We start from the raw sequence: 19941 nt of genomic DNA on the forward strand, positions 1-19941 counted from the left end.
TTCTCCAAGGAAGACATACAAATGATCACTAGGCACATGAAAAAATGCTCAATATCACTATCAGAGAAATGCAAATCAAAAGTACAGTGAGGTATTATCTCACATCAGTCAGAGTGGCCATTATTCAAAAACCCACAAATGACAAATGCTGGAGAGGCTGTGGAGAAAGGGGAACCCTTACATCATTTGTGTAAGGGAGATGTCCACATGGCATAAAAATATGCTGCCACTCTAGCCTGTTAAAAAAACTGTTCATAATGGAGGAAAGGGAACCCTCCTACACTGCTGGCGGGAATGCAGTTTGGTGCACCCAGTGTGGAAAACAGTACGGAGACTCCTCAAATTTTCCCTCTTTTTAAACAAGAATATTTCTAATTTTTAAAACCTTTCTCTTGTTGGTTTTCTTGCTGTTTTGTTTGTATTTTGGTTTTTTTGGTGTTTTTATTTTAGTTTTATTTCCACATTCTCTTTAAAAAATAAATAAGTAAATAAATCCCTTTACACCATAGTAAATAGTTGATACAACATAATTCATAGTGCCAGAGAGATATAAGTTAAAATGAAGAAGCACAGGAACCACTGCTAATTAAAAGAATGAGACAAAGACCCTGAAAGAATGATTAATGAAATAGACTAGACAGACTACTAGATCATGATTTCATAAAGAGAGTGATTAAAGTAGTGAAGAAACTAAGACAGACTGTGAATAGAAACAGAGAATGCATCAATATGAAAACTGAAACTATAAAGCAGAGCCAATTGAAAACAGAAAACTCAATGGCTGAGATAAGAGGCAAGCTAAAGGCTGTCAAAAGCAGACTAGACAATGCAGAGGAATGAATAAGCGACTTAGAAGACGGGATAATACAACTCAGCCAATCAGAACAGAAGACAGAACAGCAAATAAAAATCAATGAAAGCAATATAAGGGGCCTATGGAATAATATATAGCATTTCAACCTATGCATAATAGGGGTCCCAGAAGGAGAAGCAGCAGCTAGGGGGATAGAAAAGGTATTTGAAGAAATCATGACTGAAAATTTCCTTAACAGAGAAACAGATATCCAAGTACAGGAAGCACAGTGTCCCAAGCAAGAAGATATATAGATCGACACCAAGACATATTATATTTAAGATGGCCAAGGTTAAAGAGAAAGAAATGCTTCTAAAGACAGCGAGAAAAAAACAGAGTTAGTTACAACAAGACCCCCATAAGGCTTTCAGCTAATTTCTCTATACAAACAATGCAGGCCAAAAGGCAGTGGTAAGACATAATTCAACTCCTGAAAGAGAAAAAGCTGTAACCTAGGATATTTTATCCAGCAAGCCTATCTTTTAGAATTGAAGGAAAGATGAAGAATTTCATAGTAGCAAAAACTAAAATAATTCAGCATTACTAAAACTATGCTAAAAGAAATACTGAAGGGTCTATTCTAAATAGAAAAGAAGCAGGATGCTATAGAAAGGAGAAAACTGTAATTGGAAAGGCAATAACAAAGAGTTACCACAGAATAAACATGAAGATGTAAAAGAGGACATCAATATAATTAAGGATTAGAGAGAAGAACAAGGAAATACAGATGTTTTTCTTCCTTTTAGGGATTCAATTGAGCCTATGTGACTCTCAGCTTAAAGTAAAGATATATAGTAATGGGTTAATATACCTAAAAAACAGGCTGAACACAAGTCATAAGCTTACAATAGAGTCACAAAAACCACAAAGAAATAAAGAGAATACAAAGGAAAATTATCAAAACACAAAAACAAAATGAAAAAGAAAGGAACAACGAGGAAATACCAAATCAACTGGAAAACGAAGTTAAAAATGGCAATAAACACACATCTATCAATAATTATCGAAAAAGTCAATGGATTAAATGCTCCAATCAAAATGCAGAGTGGCAGACTGGATAATAAAACAAGAACCTACACTATGCTGCATACAAAACACCCACTTTTGGAAGAATGACATACATAAATTGAAAGTGAAAGGATGGAAAAGGCTATTTAATGCACATAGAAATAAGAAAGCAGGAATAGCAATACTGATATTAGACAAAATAGACTTTTTAAAAAGGCCATAAAAAAGACAAAGAAGGACACTATATAATGATTAAAGGAGCAATACAAGATAAGGATATTACACTTGTTAACATATATGCACCCAACATAGGCACACCTAAACATAAAGGAAATACTAACAGATATAAAGGGAGAAATTGATGGGAAGACAATCATTTTAGGAGATTTTAATACCCCATTAACATCATTGCAAAGATATTCCAGTAAGAAAATTAATAAGGCAGCAGAGAAACTAAATGACACAACAAAACAATTAGAATTGGTTAATATTTTCAGAACATTATATCATCCAAAAATAGAATATACATTCTTTTCAACTGCATAGAGAACATTTTTAAGGATAGATCATGTACTCAGCCACAGGAGAAGCGATGAGAAATTTAAAAGGATAGAAATGATTTCAAGAATCTTTCCTCAGCACGATGCCATGAATATAGAAATCAACCACAGAAGAACAAATGAGAAAAAAAAAAAAGACAGCATGGAAATTAAACAATATGCTAGCAAAAAACCAATGGGTCAAAAATGAGCTCAAAGAGGAAATTAAAACATTCCCTGAGACAAAAGAAAATGAAAACACAACCACACAAACTCTATGGGATGCAGCAAAGGGAGTCCTAAAAGGGAAGTTCACAGCGATACAGGCTTTCCTCAAAACAACAACAACAAAAACAATATCAAATAAACAACCTCACCAAACATACTAAAAGATTTAGAAACAGAAGAGCAACCAAAACCAAAAATCAGAAGAAGGAAGGAAAGAATAAAGATCAGGGAGGAAATAAATAGAGATAAAAAAAACAAAAGAAGAAATCAACCAAACCAAGAGCTGGTCTTTTAAAAGAGTAAACAAAATTGACAAACCTCTGGATAGGCTCAACAAGAAGAAAAGAGAGAGAACACAAATTAACAAAATAAGAAAGGAAAATATAGACATTACAGCCAATATCACAGATATCCAAAATATCCTAAGATAATACTGTGACCAACTATATGGATAACCTAGAAGAAATGGACAAGTTTCTTGCAACATACAGTCCACCAAGAGAGAATCAAGGAGAAACTGACTACTTGAACAAACCGATCACCAGAAATGAAATAGAATTAACAATAAAAACCTCCCTGTAATCAAAAGTCCAGGACTATATGGCTTCACTTAGGAATTCTACCAAACATACAAAGAAATCATACTGCTCCTTCTCAGATTCTTCCAAATGATTGAAAAGGAAGGAAACTCAAACGAAGCTACCATCACCCTAATACCAAAACCGGACAAAGACATTACCAAAGAACAGGATTATAGGCCAACATCACTGATAAACATAGATGCAAACATCCTTAAGAAAATATTTGCAAACAGAATCCAAAAGGACATAGAAAAGATCATACACCATGATCAAGTTGGATTCATCCTAGGAAAACAAGGATAATTCAAAATACACAAATCAATCAATGTGATACACCACATCCACAAAAGAACGGACAAAAATTACATGAACATCTCAATAGGTGCAGAAAAAGCATTTGATAAAATTAAACACCAATTTATGATAAAAACACTTACCAAACTGGGTATGGGGGAACATACCTCATCATAATAAAAGCTAATTATGACAAACCTACAGCCAGCATAATACTTCATAGTGAAGAACTGAAAACCTTCCCACTAAAATCATGGAAAAGACAACTTTGCCCACTCTCACCAATTCTATTCAACACAGTCTTGGGAGTCCTAGCCACAGTAATCAGGCAAGAAAAAGAAATAAAAGAGATCCAAATCAGAAAAGTAGAGGTGAAATTTTCACCATCTGCAGATGACATGATACCATATTTACAAAACCCTAAAAGCTCCACACAAAAACTACGAGAGCTAAGAAAAGAATTCAGTAAGGTAGCAGGGTACAGAATTAACATACAAAAAGAAGTTTCATTTTATTTTTACAATAATAATGAATCAAAAGGAAAAGAAAGTGGAAAAAAAAACAATCACTTTAAAATTATACCTAAAACAATAAACTACTTTGGAAGAAATCTGACCAAGGAAATGAAAGACTTATATAGAGAGAACTACAAAACATTGAGTAAGGAAATTAAAGAAGACATAAAGAAATGGAAGACTATCCCATGCTCTTGGATTGGAAGAATTAATATTGTTAAAATGGTGATACTGCCCAAGGCAACCGACAGATTTAATGCTATCTCTATCAAATAAACTAGCACAGTTTTTACAGAATTAGAGCAAATGATTCTAAGATAAATATGAAATCATGAAAGACCCAGAATTGCAAAAGCAATATGGAAGAAAAAGAATGAAGCTGGAGGGATAATCCTCGCATACTTCAGACAATATTACAGAGCTATCCTAATCAAAACAGCATGGTATTGGCATAAAAACAGACACATGGATCAAAACAACAGAATAGAGAGCCCAGAAATAAATCCATAGACCTATGGTGATTTAATCTCTGACAAAGGAAACAATGGACTAAAGACAGTCTCTTCAGCAAGTGGTGCTGGGAAAACTGGATAGGTGCATGTAAATCAATGAAGTTAAAACTTCTCTGTGAAATCCTTCACTCCATACCAAAAAAAAAAAAAAAAAAAAAAAAAAAAAAAAAAAACCCTGAAAATGATTTAAAGACTTAATATAAGACAAGACACAATAAATCTACAAAAAAAAATAGGCAAAATATTCTGTGACATAAATCTTAGCAATGCTCTCCTACAGCTGTCTACCCAGGCAATGGAAATAAAAGCAAAAATAAACAAATGGAACCTAAATAAACTCATCAGGTTTTGCACAGCAAAGGACACCATAAGCAAAACAAAACCACCACCTATGAAATGGGAGAAAATATCTCCAAATACTACAACTGACAAAGGCTTAAATTCCAAAATATATAAACAGCTCATACAACTTTAATATCAAAAAAAAAAATCCAAAATTGGGCAGATGACATAAACAAGCATTTCTCCAGTGAAGACATAGAAATGACCAATAGACATATGAAAAAATCCTCAATATCCCTAATTATCTGAGAAATGTAAATCAAAACCACAATGAGGAACCATCTCACACCAGTCTTAATGGCCATCATTCAAAACTCCACAAATAATAAGTGCTGGAGAGGGTGTAGAGAAAAGGGAACCGTCCGACACTTTTCAAGGGAATGCAGTTTGGTGCAGCCACTATGGAAAACAGTATGGAGATATCTCAAAAAACTAAAAAATTGACTTACAATATAAATGAGCAATCCCACTCTTGGGCATATATCTGGAGGGAATCATGATATAAAAAGATGCATGCATCCCAATGTTCACAGCAACAATATTTACAAAAGCCATGATATGGAAACAACCTAAATGTCCACTGACAGATGACTGGATAAAGAAATTGTGGTGTATATATACAATGGAATACTGTTCTGCAATAGAAAAGAATAAAATAATGCCATTTCCAGCCACATGGATGAACCTAGAAATTATCATTATAAGTGAAGTAAGTCAGGAAGAGAAAGAAAAATACCATAGAATATCACTCCTTTGTGAAATATAAAATAAAAAAATACACTATGAAGTTATCTACAAAAAGGAAACAGACCCTCAGACTTAGTAAGCAATCTTATAGTTCCCAGGAAAAGGGGCTGGTAGGGGATATATTTGGGAATTTCGATATTAGAAATATTAACCGCTATATATAAAAATGGATTTTCAAAAAAATTTCTTTTGTATACCACAGGGAACTATGCTCAATAACTTGTAATAATCTTTAATGGAAAAAAATGAATATATACATACATATATATATATATATATAATATGTGTATGTACATATATGCATGACTGGGACATTGTGCTGTACACCAGAAATTGACACATTCTAATTAATTGTACTTCAATTAAATAGATAAATGAATTAGAGACAATAACTTGCATGTAGTACATACAAAGTAATTTTTGAATAATGAGTAAATAAAAAGATCTGCAATACTAAAACAAAAATTTTTATTGTCTTGTATCTATCAAAGAAATTCAATGTGCCATCGCACAATCATGGATAAAACTGCAGGTCCATAAGATTTCACTAGTGAAAACTATCAAACACTCAAAGAAGAAATACCTAAAGTCAGACAAAGACTTCCAGAGACACATAACTGTGATTTCATATTAAAATGTTTCATATCACAACCTGCTCTTTAATGCCCACATAGAATTAAGTACTTTCAAGAGATTGCAATGAAGTCTACATTTTACAAAATCATGCATTTTCATTAATGTGAAAACATACTAATATATCAGAGAGCAGCCTTTGTTTTATAATTATAGAGGAGTAAAAACATAAAGGCATGTTTTTGTTCATTTCAGGTGGTTATGTTTTTAGAAATTATTCATATGTTGATTCAGAGAGACCTAATTTGTGAATTTAATTTCTTCCATTTCCTATTATGAATGTGTCCAGCTATAAGACACCTAGATTAATTTCTAAATATTTCAACACGACAGTAAACAGACCGATAACAATATTTGTATGTCTCAAATATTTCATAATCCCTATACATGGAACTGCCTTACAAAGTGCACACACCTTTAGAATATTCACAAAACAACGGAAAGGACATTCCTTTTTATTTTCTATTCCTGGCACATTCCTGTACCAGATCAACACCCAACTCACTCTTCTAATTCTCTTCAGAGATTCACTGGAAGCCCTTCATTCTGGAAATTCTGTCTCCTTCCACAAAAGGACCCAGATACACTCCATGGTCCTGCCTTGCTTTATTTTTCATCCTAGAACTTAGAAACAGGTGAGATATTTGGCAAGAGTGACAAGATGCTTATCTTCTGTCAGTTTCACAGGGAGATAAATTCACTGAATCCTGAATCCAGTCGGTCTGGTTCCTGATGAATTTTGAGACGTGGTTGAGGTTCACACATGACAAGTGCGAAATCCATATTAACTGAACCCAGACAAAACACTGGACACTAGCTAACTCACAGAACACACTGAGCTTTTAATGCATATGTGGATAAATGTTTCTTGGATATTGGCTGATACCACTTAGATTCTCCTAAGTTGCCAGAAAATAAGAGGAAATTCACGTCACTTCACAGAGGACTGAGACTTTTCTCTCAATGAGTGAAAAAGAGACACACACCTTGAGAAAGACGGGTCTGGGAGCCACTGTTCTCCATGTTAGCTTTTGATTCCAAGATAACCTTAGCTAATCCTCACTCATTATTTTGAGCAGGGTGGAGGCACGGGGAAAAAAATTGTATTTAATTGACAATGAACATTTTCATCAAGGGCTATGGCCACAGACAGGCTGATGGAAATACATCTCAGAAACAAAGTGTCCATCATTTAGTAAAATACACATACATGGTGAAATGGAAACAATGAACAGACACTAAATGACCAAACCCAACACAGAAGCATCAAGTCAAAGGTAAATTCAGGAAAGAGACGATGGGGACCTTTTCGCTTGGAAGCTGCCTTCTCTGACATTTGTGGGATATGACATTTAGTCCTCTTCAAACTATTTGCACGCTTATAAGTTGTCAAAAGAAATAAAAACAACATAGAGTATGTCTGTTTTGTTTTGTTTTTTTAATGTGTATTTTCTTCAACAACGGATGGGTATTTAGAATTTTCAAAAGAAATGACTTAAAAAAAACTCAGTTGAGAAAATTTGAGATCAGATATAGATGTGGCCTCTGCCATTCACATTTAGTGTTTAGCTCTTTTATGCTGAGGCTGTCTAACACCTCAAAGTGTTTCCCAGTCTCCTGACTTTAAATGGAAATTTGGTGCTCCTTTCCTGAGACAGACTACTGAGGTCCCTCAAGCTATGCTGAAATGTACAACATGGGTAATTATTTAACACCAGAGACGCTATTCTCTGTGAATCAGTTTCAAGCTGGGAACCTCCTCCTTTCAACACCCCAACACGTGTTAGTGAACCCACCATGACTTAGTTTCCCTTTCTTCGTACACTTAAGGTACAAGAACACCTAGGGTGGGGGATGCTGGCCAACATCGAGTTCCTTTTAAACACACGTGAGTCAGTCCCACCCTATTTTCTAGAGCCTTCCTAAATTGGACAAGGAACTATGATTAAAAGCATCCTTTGTACTTCAACCATACTACACTGAGTGTAAATGAATGACCTTTGCATATGGCTCTGGACTCTAGTTCATTATCTGGTCCGTCAGGATTTCTCTTCACCAGATCTCCCTATTGCATGTGTGGTTGCCCACATGTGCCCATCAGGAACAGAAAACCCCAGGGACACACACTGACTCATTCATTCACCAGTTGTGAGCACTGGGGTTACAGCTAACTCCAAAGAGCAAAGATTATGACATTGTGGAAGTGACTTTTTAGTAGATAGAAGGATGTTTATGAAAAGGAAAAATGCTCATGAAGTGTGAAACAGAAAGATGTTAGGGAGTGTGGGGGTTTGGCAACCACACTGCGGGTAGAAGTAAGAAGAAATTCACCTGAGTCAGCACAAATCCAGTGTATTAGGAACAGAGTAGGAGAGAGGAAGACTTCCCTCCCAGAAAAACTAGGAAAAGAAGCAAGTCATCTGGGGTGTGCAGTTCATCACAAGGACTGAGGCTGTATTGTGGGTGAGAGCACATTGTTTACTTTTATTAACTGGCACTTCTCAACCTCCTGAGAAACTGAGACATGACTGCGTAACTCTGGGTACGAGAGGCTGTCCAGCACACTGTCGGGTGTGTACATGTATGCTTCATCTCTGCCCGCTAGCTGGAAAGGGTCAAGCCCTGTTTCACTGGGATAATGAAACATGTCACCATTTGTGTCAAGTGTCTCTTCTGGGAGGCACAGTGGCCTCTGGTTGAAAACAAATGCCCCTCAAACAGCTTTAGAAGGCCTTCCCAAATCTGGTCAAACCACAGCTGCTGGTCAGGAAAAGAGAAATGTACTGAGGGGATCAGTGCCTTGAATAAATCTTGACACAGGCCAAGCTTTGGGAAGAGAGACCCACAGCCTTTACTGAGATGCCTGCTATGAGATCAGGAGAAATGACCTGTTCCTGCAGAACATCCTCCATCAGAACCAGCATCATCAATAAAACACTCTGGGGACCTCTGAGCCTGGCCCCATTTGGGAGACACTGAGGGAGAGATTTTCACTAGGATCACATCTCAATAATGGGGCACGTGCTGAATTACCTCAGCTCAGATACTAAGTACATTGGAAACATGGTCAAGAATCCTCGAGGGAACCAGGTGTGTCTGGCGGCCAGGCCCAAAAGCTTCCTTGCACTATTTAGAGATGAATTGTGGAATCTAAGATGTAAAAACAATGATCACAGAGAACAGAAAAATAAGAAACAAGTTTAGTTGAAAAACTGGGATAGTGGATAGAGATGACAGAAACCTGGACAAATCTGAGAAGGAAAGACCAGGAACATCTTCACACGATGGGTCAGCAATATCTGGGGATGAAAAATTTCATGGCTGTGTAGGATGGTTCTGTTATTGTTTGTCACAGTGTTAAAACACATTGTGACTGACATGAATGCAATGCAATTGAGATTAAAGGTCATGTGAATTTTGTAGGTCTAAAATAACAGGATTAACAGGATCTAAAGAACAAGCTGCTATAATAAACTCTTAGAGTAACTGCTGTTTAATTTCCCCTTGATTGGCAGTTACAAAGCTTTTCCTAAGATGGGATCATCTTGGCACACACTCCCAGGGAACACATGACGGTAGGACTCCAGAAGAAAAACCTGCCAATGTTGGGGTAAAAGAGGCAGGGTTGCAGAGGGTGAGAAAGATGGATGAGGCATGTTAGCTGGGATCATGACACTGCACAGAATTATCCCAATCAGGGAGGTACGAGAACAAATTTCACGACATTCTGAGACATGAAAGCGTTCCCTCCAATAGTCTTTACAGTCAAAGATAAGATAGGACAATATACAGGGGAATCTGTGAAAGAAAGAGAAAACCTGGTATTGGGACCAAAACAAAAGAGAAAAGACAACAGTCAATAAAAGGAGTAGGTCCCTGTGTGTATGAAGACAAACAGCAGACAGAAGATGGAGGCTGAAAACCACTTTCTACCACATGCTCCTCAAAGGTCACACACCAAGGACACAGATGCTGAGGTTATGTGTATCCTGGGAGCAGCTGGGGCTGAGTCGGGACTCTGGGTGATCTCACTCAGATCAGTGGGACATCATCCAAGTACCATTTCTAGAGTCAGAACAAAAGATATCTTACACAATTTATCTGACAAATTCCTAGAAAAGAAAATGAACATGAAAAAAAAACTGCAGGAAGACAAGACAAACAAAAGGTTCTTTGGCTGATTCTGTGTCTTGGAAAATAACCAGAGGTACAAAGATAGGAAATTTGCTTTCTCCTTTCTAACTTCTAAAAACTGGAGGAACTACCATCAAACTTTCTTCCTTGCCTGGAGAAGGAACTGAGTCAATGAGGAAACAATATGTAGAGGATCAGATTGTAACAAAGGTGTCTGGGAAATACAGCAATGACAATAAACTGCTGGTGTGCCTTCTTCACAAGAGGTTGTTGGGCATCTGCATGGAAGGTTATCTTACTGAGAAGGATGACAGTTCCTGTTCTGGGGAGGGTGTGGTAGATCCTTGTTTGTGGTGATCTGTTTCTCCCCTCAGGGAGGATTGAAGACTTTTCCAAGGTCTTATAAGGAAACCACTATAATCTTGCTATACCAAACAGTACCGGGTTTAGTTTGAGAAGATAACTTTAAACATATCTCCGCAACATTAAAGAAAGAACACCCAATTTGGGGACAGGTATCTTGGACTTACCTCATTCTGTAACTCAGGATATAAAAGAAAATAAATACCACTGTCCTTGAACGACCTCAAATGTAATGTGATTTCTCACTTACCCTAAAGGTCAAGTGTCCAGACCAACTTAAGCTTCTCTTAAAACTAATCTCAAATGAAAACAACTGATGGACAAAAAAGCTCCTCCCTCTCAAGCAGGACATCCTAAAAAGATGTTAACGTAACCAAGCTCTTAGATTAACCACCACTGGTTAGAATAGATAAACAAGATTACACTGTATAGCACAGGGAAATATACACAAAATGTTAGGATAAATCACAGAGAAAAACATGTGACAATGAATGACTGAAAAATTGTGCTGAACACTGGAATTTGACACAACATTGTAAAATGATTATAAATCAATAAAAATGTTAAAAAAATAAAATAAAAGAATTAAAAAAAAGACCACTGGTTGATTATGGGTCAGGACACAGATGGATACTATAAAAGGGGCACACATACAGATTCTCTACACCAACTCACGCACGGCATGCTCAGCTTCCCCAGGAAGAGGACTAGAAAAACCGACAGGATTAAGATTCTGTTCCCGACGCTTGTACTTGGTGTGCTTTGTGCTGCCCAAGGACCTCTGGATGTGCATGCTCCATCAGAGGTACCAGGGACAGGCTCATCTGGGAGGAGGTCTTATCTGTGTGTAACTGTGTGTGTGTGTGCACGTGTGTGTGTGTGTGGGTGTGGGAGGCCTTTTGGGGCTGTGGTTATGTGTATCCATATTTCTGTGCACTTCACTTGGCCACGTACCTCCAACTCAGAACCGCTCTATTAACTGGGATCTGCACTTCCATACTGTCTCCATATTCTCCCCACCATCAATCACTTGGCTCTACTGAATCTTGACTGTCCTTGTACAAGAAAAGGGGGGGTCAGCCAGAGACCTGTCCCACTGGAGCTCTTCCATTTAACAGAGGGTAAGGGATCTCTGAAAACTGCCAACTCCATATTTTCCTGTTGTCTTGGGTTTTCATATTATTTTATGAATCCTGCTGTGTTGATGCAACGTAGGTAATTTGTGCTGATGTGCAGAAGTGAAGGGAAACTCATGATGGATGGTGGTGGACACAATGAAAAGAGATAAACTACAGTTCTAAGAGGAATTTTGCTTTCAGATTTTAGAAAGGAAACTCATTTATATCGCATTCAGTAACACAGAGAAGACCACTGAGATCTGTCCATGCAACTTTTTATCAGAAAGGATGAAAACGATGATGAAACTGACACAATCAACTTCACAATTTCCGACAGGTAAGTAAAAATAACACAGAAGGAAATCTCACATAAATCCCTATTTCTGAGAAAAGGTCGGGCTTCCACACTTGCTATGAAATACCTGGGATACGTGGAACACTGCGACTCCCTGGATTTAGAGGATTTAGAAGGGTCTCTGAAATCTCTGAGTCAAGTCCACAATGAGGCTCTACAAAACGTCTGGGAGCCTTTGCTTAGAGAGAAAGCCACACAGCCTCCACTGGAGTCAACTCATTAAAGGAAAGAGGGGCAGGAACAAGAGGGCCCTGTCCTCAATCCCCACAGTTCTAGGGCCCTGAGTCCACGTCCAACTTGTACGACATGCTTCCCCACTTAGACCCAGAGGATGCCGGGACATGGGTGACAAAGTGGCCTCTATCCTGAAGGGCTGATTCTCAGTGGCTTACAATCATCACTAAATGTGTTAAGATCACCACAGCTCCCAGTGCTAATCATGGAATGTTCTCCACACGGCAGGGGTTTTCCTAGGAGCATGCAAACACAGACACATATTTTCAAGAATGAAAGCACTCAGAAGACAACTAAGAGCTTTATATTTGAAGAGATTGTTTTAAAGATGTACAAATATATATAATTGACTGTATATTATATATATTTGATAGCCTACTTATAATAAAATTACATCCACACACACGTGTATATATCCTATCCCAGTAGATGTCAGCTGTCAGAAATTTCAAGAACACCATTTACCTTCCTGTTTACCATTTCCATAATTTTTTGTACCCTATACATAACTGACTTTTCATGTGGCAACACTTTTTGACACACATACATATATCTATCTTTCAATGTTTAATTCTCTTATGGCGTTTTGATAGAAGAGCTTGTGTTTAGAGACACAAACACACTTTTCTCCTTTTGTTGTTGTTGCTGTCAGTTATTATATTCTGTAAGAAGTCTTGCCCAGCCTTGTGAAACAAGTAAGGTGTGTCTAGATAGCTATGAGTCTCAAGAAAACCCTCATAACTTTTCTTTCCTTTCCCCACTTCTAGATTTCTTCATGTTTATTAGGCTTTAAACATGATCTGTTTTGTATTCATAGTTTATCTTTGGAACTTCTGCTCAGATTTTATGTGTTACAAGGCATCTTTGTCACTTGAAAGTAACTTGATGTTAGATGACTTATTTCTTATCTTCTGAATGTGACCTTGTTCACAGACACAAAGGTGAGTTGTGACATTGACACTAGGGAGGATGAAACAAAGGAAATCATAATTAAATGTCAAATTGTTCATTATTTTGAACCAACCAATTTGATTATGTTTTCTTTTAAGGTGCAACGGAGAAGGCAAAATAGAAGGTGTCCAGGGAACAAAGCAAGCAGATGGGGTTTATACCATAGGTTGTAAGTATGACAGTTTTATGGTAAAAGTATATCAGGGTTGAAGTCTTGGTAAAAGTATATAAGGGTTGAAGTCTTGGTATCAAATTCTTTGGATAACTCCATATTTTAAAATTCTAGTGCTAAAATAGAGAAGCTACATACCATAAGTTTTCCAGGCACTGATTTTGTCATGAACAAAGATGCAAATCACATGACTGGGATGGCCCCTCGAAGTCTTGAGTGTATTGAATGACAGCCCAACCACATGAACATAGAACCATTATTTCAGAAGGTTCTGAAGTGCATGAAACTCTTTCTAGAGTCTTCCAAAAACCTTAGGAACTAATGTCTCAAGGGTCCATCTTCAGTTTACACATAAAAGTCATTCTGCAGAATATACTTTTTAAAAACAAATTTAGAACATCTTAATCCATTCCTATACAGCCAATGATCATAAATAACACCCAAAATACTGATTTCAAACACCAAGCTTATTGCTTCATAAACACAGTTTGTGTTCAAAGCAATTAGATTGGTGGCAAAGATGTAAATGTTTAAGTTTGTTTGAAGAGCCATAATCAGCATTGCTCAATTTAAATTGTGTGAGGGGTACATAATTGATGACACGATTAATTTTAAATGTATCAATATGAGGCCCCAACCCTGGTGTAACATAAGCAATAGCACAGGGGTTGTTCAATAGACACAAATCACTAAAATATAGGATTTAAGGATTTCTCTACATATTCACCAATAACTTTATATGTCAGGACATTTCCTAAAGAATGTTTTAATTTTATTCTTATAAGAAATTGCAGCACCCCCAGCGTTGTTCTGGGGACATAACGTGCAGCCACGGCCAGCACAGCACCAGCAGCGCCTTGATCACAACAGGGGGCCCAGGAGATGCGCTTACTCTCACTGCCTCCCTCACTTTCAAAACATGTACAGCCCATAGTGAGATTGTTTGCAAACCCTCCTCTGTAAAATGACGGTGATCACATAGGTGGTGACTGAGATCCTGAAGAGCTGCATGAAATCCTACTTAAATGGTCCCAGTGGAACCCAAGGCCCATGGACATTGAGTGAACTTGGGCGAGATGCACAGACTTGTTTGAAACTCTGAAGCTGTGCTGGGTGTTCCTTAGTCTTTGCTCTGGCGGACACACCATGTTTCAGGGTTCCGATAGTGGGTAGTGGTGTTTTTGAGGTTTGGGGATGCAGCTGGGCAGTTTTAAGTCAGATGAGGATGACTGGTTCCAATAAGGTGTCAGGAGAGCTTGACGTGAGAATGGATTTAGAGGTAACGCAGAGTAGACCAGTTCTTGGTCTTCTGAAGAGAAATATGGCAGGGGGGTGGACAGAGCCAGCAAGGTGAGGTGCACCCCTCCAGGGGATGTGCATTCAATTTTACGTTGTCACTTCCTCCACATCTTGGCAAGTAAACATGACTTAACACCGACACACACGGCGGTGGCCTCATAATGTCTGCTACATAACGGGAACCGAGAGGCTGAGGAAATACAGTCATTTCTACACAATGTGCCAAAGGTAGCCTGGTACAGAGCAGCACTCATAACACCAAGTTTCAAATGGTAATCTGATATTGATTCCCCCCAAAAATCAGCTCCATTGCTGGGATACTGGAAATATAGAGAGTTCTTGAACTTGCATGTCGTGATATGCACATGTTGTTAAAAAGAATAAATAAACATGTTGGCTTCCTTACAACATACACTCAAAAAAACATTCTAGTAAGACTGCAAGTTGTGACCAGGCTAACTGTATGAGAAGGTGGTGATTGGAAGGCCTTCCCGTTGTGCCTGCCATCATAACCACCTGTACCATTACCGCAGTGACAAAGTGACAAACGGCCCTCCTCAGGCTAAAGTGCAATCAATGAGGACACATCTGTATACATGTTTATTCTCACTCACTCACAGATAATGGCACAAACCAAGTCGAAATAACTCAGCTGTCTGAAGATCCCCTGGTAGTAACTGTTGTCTGCATGGATGAGGAAGGCAACGAGATCAAAGTGGTCGAAGCGTTTGGTATGTACCACATCCTACTGTCCCCATGGTCAGTGTCTGATAACACTTTCACTGTCAGCATTTTCATTCAAAAAGTCAGCATGTGCACATATGACTCACTACCCACTGACAAGACCTAGGACATTGTGTTCATTAAGGATCTAGAGATGTGATCTACAAAGAAACAAAGGTAACAAGGGGAGCTGGTAGTAGTGGGAAGTAATAGATTATCTGACAATTGAAAATAAATCCCTGTTTAAAATTTAAGAATTATAATAATTTACTTGCTTAAGAAATAGTATCTGAACTTGCCAACTAATTTTAAAGCATGGCTATGATCCAATGGCCTCAGTTACTTAATTTTATGCCATTTTCCAATGCATTCTAAAGTCTGGAACTGAAGTTTTTTTTTAAATATATCTCCATCCTGTTAAATTTTTCTTATGCCATGTTCTGACGAAGGTGGACATCACCACAGATGACCACACAGGCTCATTGAGAGGTGTGTTCTAGTCCCTGGGACATCAGTGTCTATTTCCAAATGGCACTGCGGAGAACTGTGGTTTGATTAAAGAATAAATCATGTCCCATGACTATGACTAAAACTGTTAATGTGTCTCTGGGAGGTGAGGACATGTTTCCAGAATATTTGGTTCAGAATGAGGCATAAATGTCAGGTACAGATTCTAGGAAGCTGATAAAAAAGCACTTAATTTCCGTATTTGTGATGAATCTGGGGCCAGATTCAAGGAGGTCCTGATGAGTCTTCAAAGCCTTGGTGCTGATGCTGGAGAGAACGCAGGTACAGAGTCAGACAAAGTTTCACTCTAAAGACAGGCAGCAGACGTCTATGTCTATGACAGGTTCTGCTAAATTTGTACCACGTGAAGATCTGATTTGCACATTCAATTTCTTATTCTCCGTTCAGAAACTTTCAGGGATTCTAATGTTCGAAATTCTGCTTTATGCATTATGATTTTAAGCCAAAGTATGTGATATAAAAACTGAAGAATTAGAGAAGATCAAGGAGCTGCTGACAGAGAAAAGAGGTTCCAGAAGAAAATCTTGAAAAAGTCTTCTGTCTTGTTAATGGAACTACACTTTTTCCTCAATGTATCATTCACATGGGATGTAAGTAGGTTGTCAGGAAACAAACTGATTTGTTTAAATTTTTTTCCATAAAGAATCTTTTATAAAATCCATTACTTAAAAAAGAAAACTTTGGGAATGTTGGGAAATGGTAATATTCCCCTATTCTTTTATTCTTCTCCCTTTGATTTCCCCCCAGAGGACTGTCTTAAGTGTCCAATAGAAGACATTCCGACTACAAACTGTAAGTAGAATTGACCTATTGTTAATGTTGCTCCAGCACCTAAATCACGAAGGACACAATCTGAAACAATATGGGCGAAGTTTTGTACATGACAATGTCTCTTAGCTCAAACATCTAAATTAAGTCACTAGACAATTTTTTCTCTTACATTAAGGATTTTTTGCTTTTCTTGAGTCTTATTAAGTTACAAATTTTATTGGCCAATTAATGCTGAGCAGTTTTGATGAGAAAGCACCATCATGCAGGATTTATTTAGATAGAAGCAAGAATTGCCAGAAATTGATGAAAACTAACGAATTTTCCAGTCTGCCTCAACCTGATGGCTGTACGTATATAGCCCAAGTCCAGGAGAAATGGGCTTACAGATAACACACCATGGCTGAAAAAACCACGTTTAAGTGCACATAACTGTGACAGCCCTACTGAAGACCTTCCAACCACACTTCTTAAAACAGGCATATAGTTTATTTTCCCCTTTAGAGGATGGTTTTGTTAAAGTGGAATTTTTAAGGTTTCTAAAAGTAGACAGCCGTGGAAAAGGACATTGAATAAGGCTAAACTGTTGCTTCTTTTCTGTTAAGGACAAAGGGAGGAAAAAGGCAATCAGTAATAGTAGCTTCCAAATGAATATAATTCTGAAGCCACCAAAGGCAAAACTTTTAAAACTAAAAAAGTGTAACTCAACCAAAGATCCCGTCAATCATTTTCAGATGAACCATTCCATAAGCATGAATCCTTAAATCACAAAACTGCTAGAATTAATCCTAAACATGAGTGGACCCACCATATATATATCCTCAGGGGAATTCCAAATGGATACCCACACATCAGAGACATGGGGAGTATTAAATTCCACGTGGAAACTGCCCACTGGATACACTATCATTTCCTCTTGCCCTTCGCCAACCTACTCCCTGCGGCTGAGCCCTGCCAACTGTCATACAGTCAACTCAACAAATCACTGTCTTGTTTTATTCAGCTACGGAACATGTCACAGAGACTAAGGAACAACATCTTCTCCATGGAATCAGGACGAACAATATCGAGACGACATTCCTGGTTCCTACATAACATCATCTCTCTCTCAATAATCATACTTCCTTTCTGACTTCTTAATTTAATTTCTTCCATTTCCTAATATGAATGTATCCAGCTATAAGACAGTCAGATTTATTTCTGAAAGTTTCAACATGACAATCAACGTATCAGTAACAATTTTTATATATCTCAATTATTTCATATACCCTATACATGGAAATCCTTTACCAAAGTGCACACACCTTTAGAATGCTGAAATGAACAACTGATAGGAACTTCCAAAGAGAATATAAAAACACTAATAAGCAAAGTTATGCCAACCAAAGTTACAACACTTCTGATGAAAATGGACACATTTCCTGAAAGACATGTTACAAAATGATGAAACAGAGAGTAAGCGGCCACATGGCAGAGCTAAGAGGCAGGCTCTTAGCTCAGCCTCTCCAAAGAATACACCAAGAGAGACATGCACAGACCCACCCACTCAGAGTATTTCCTGAAATCTGACAAAACATTTCCTTCATCAAGACAAAACTCGTAACAAATCTGGCTAGAGAAACGGAAAAGGAAAGAAGAAAGCGGGAAATTAGTGCAGGACCTATCCGATGGGGAGAAGAGCAGCAAAAGAGGAATAGTGCTCATCCACTAGGTCTCACTCTCTCCAGCAGAGAGATCAGTGGGACAGAGGGGGAACATCCAAGGCTCAGATCTGTAAAGAACACCCCTTGATCGACAGAGCTAGGTAAAATGGGCACAAAGGGTCCATGCGACCCCCAGCCCTAGACAGGAACCAGCGGAGGTGGGCTGGGCTGGGCTGCCAAGCCCAGCGGAGAATAGGGGACCACTGTACGGAGGCAAACTCAGGGGACTGGAGTGTGCTGTGCACTGTGGCTGGGAGGGCACACATAACAGAATAGCCTCGGTCCACCATGAAATTATTTTAAAAAAGCAAAGCAACAGTGCTGCCGTGCCCTGAGGGGAGGAGCACCATAGCTTTTCTCTCGGCAGAACCACAACACCATTGCTGGTGCACTCCGGAGAAGAGAGGTGGGGCGAATTCTAAGGTGCGTGGCTCCCAGGCAAAGGAAGGGCTGAATCCTAAATCCATACACAGTGGCTCTGGAAACTTATAGGTGGGACTGCAATTTCTCGACAGCCCCAGGCAGAGGGGACCTTTCTGCTCTGGTGCCTCTGTGGACTGGCATCGATAAGACAAACGAGCAAAGAGTGGAGTTTGGTGCACAGTAGGGGTGAGGGATGGTGCAGCCGTTTTCTGCGACACTGCCTACTGTGCGCAGTACAGGCGCAGGCAGTGGCACTGAAAGGAGGTGTGATCTGAGGGCTTGACATTAGGGCCTCTGGAAGAAGGGAGTGGCGCTCCTGTTAGCACAGTGGGGCAAGGGCAGGTGCATCGACAACTAGTGATCAAAAAGCAGACCCTGCTCAAATGCCAGGGAGTGCACTGGCCACCATAACACTACTCAAATCTCCAACCAAAGCCAAAAGGCATGCAAGGAAGACTTGGGAAAAAATGTATACTTAAAAAAGACCTAATTATTAGGAATGCACAGTCTACAGGAGAATACATTCTCCTTTTTTTAAATCTAATTTTCAATTTTTATCTTCTACTTCTTAATTTCCTATGCTTTTTTATCACTTTTATCATTTTATCTTTCTCTGACATTTTTTAAATATTCAAAAATCTTTAAAATTTCATCCTTATTTTTATTTTTTATGTTTCATTCTTCTGTTAGTTCTGGTATTGTTTTTAAATGGTTCTTCTTCTTTTAAAAACTTGATAAAATTTTACTTTGTTTTTACTTTAATTTTTCATTGATATTTTATGATTTTTAAAACATTTTCCTCTTTTTAAACTTAAAAATATTTTCCTTCTGAAAAAACTTCTTCTGTGTTGGTTTTGTTGCTGTTTTCTTCTCTGCTGTTTTTTTGTCTGTTTATGTTTTGGAGTTTTTTGTTTTGTT

The sequence above is a fragment of the Vicugna pacos genome, chromosome X, assembly GCF_048564905.1.
Source record: "Vicugna pacos chromosome X, VicPac4, whole genome shotgun sequence".
Lineage (NCBI taxonomy): Eukaryota > Metazoa > Chordata > Mammalia > Artiodactyla > Camelidae > Vicugna > Vicugna pacos.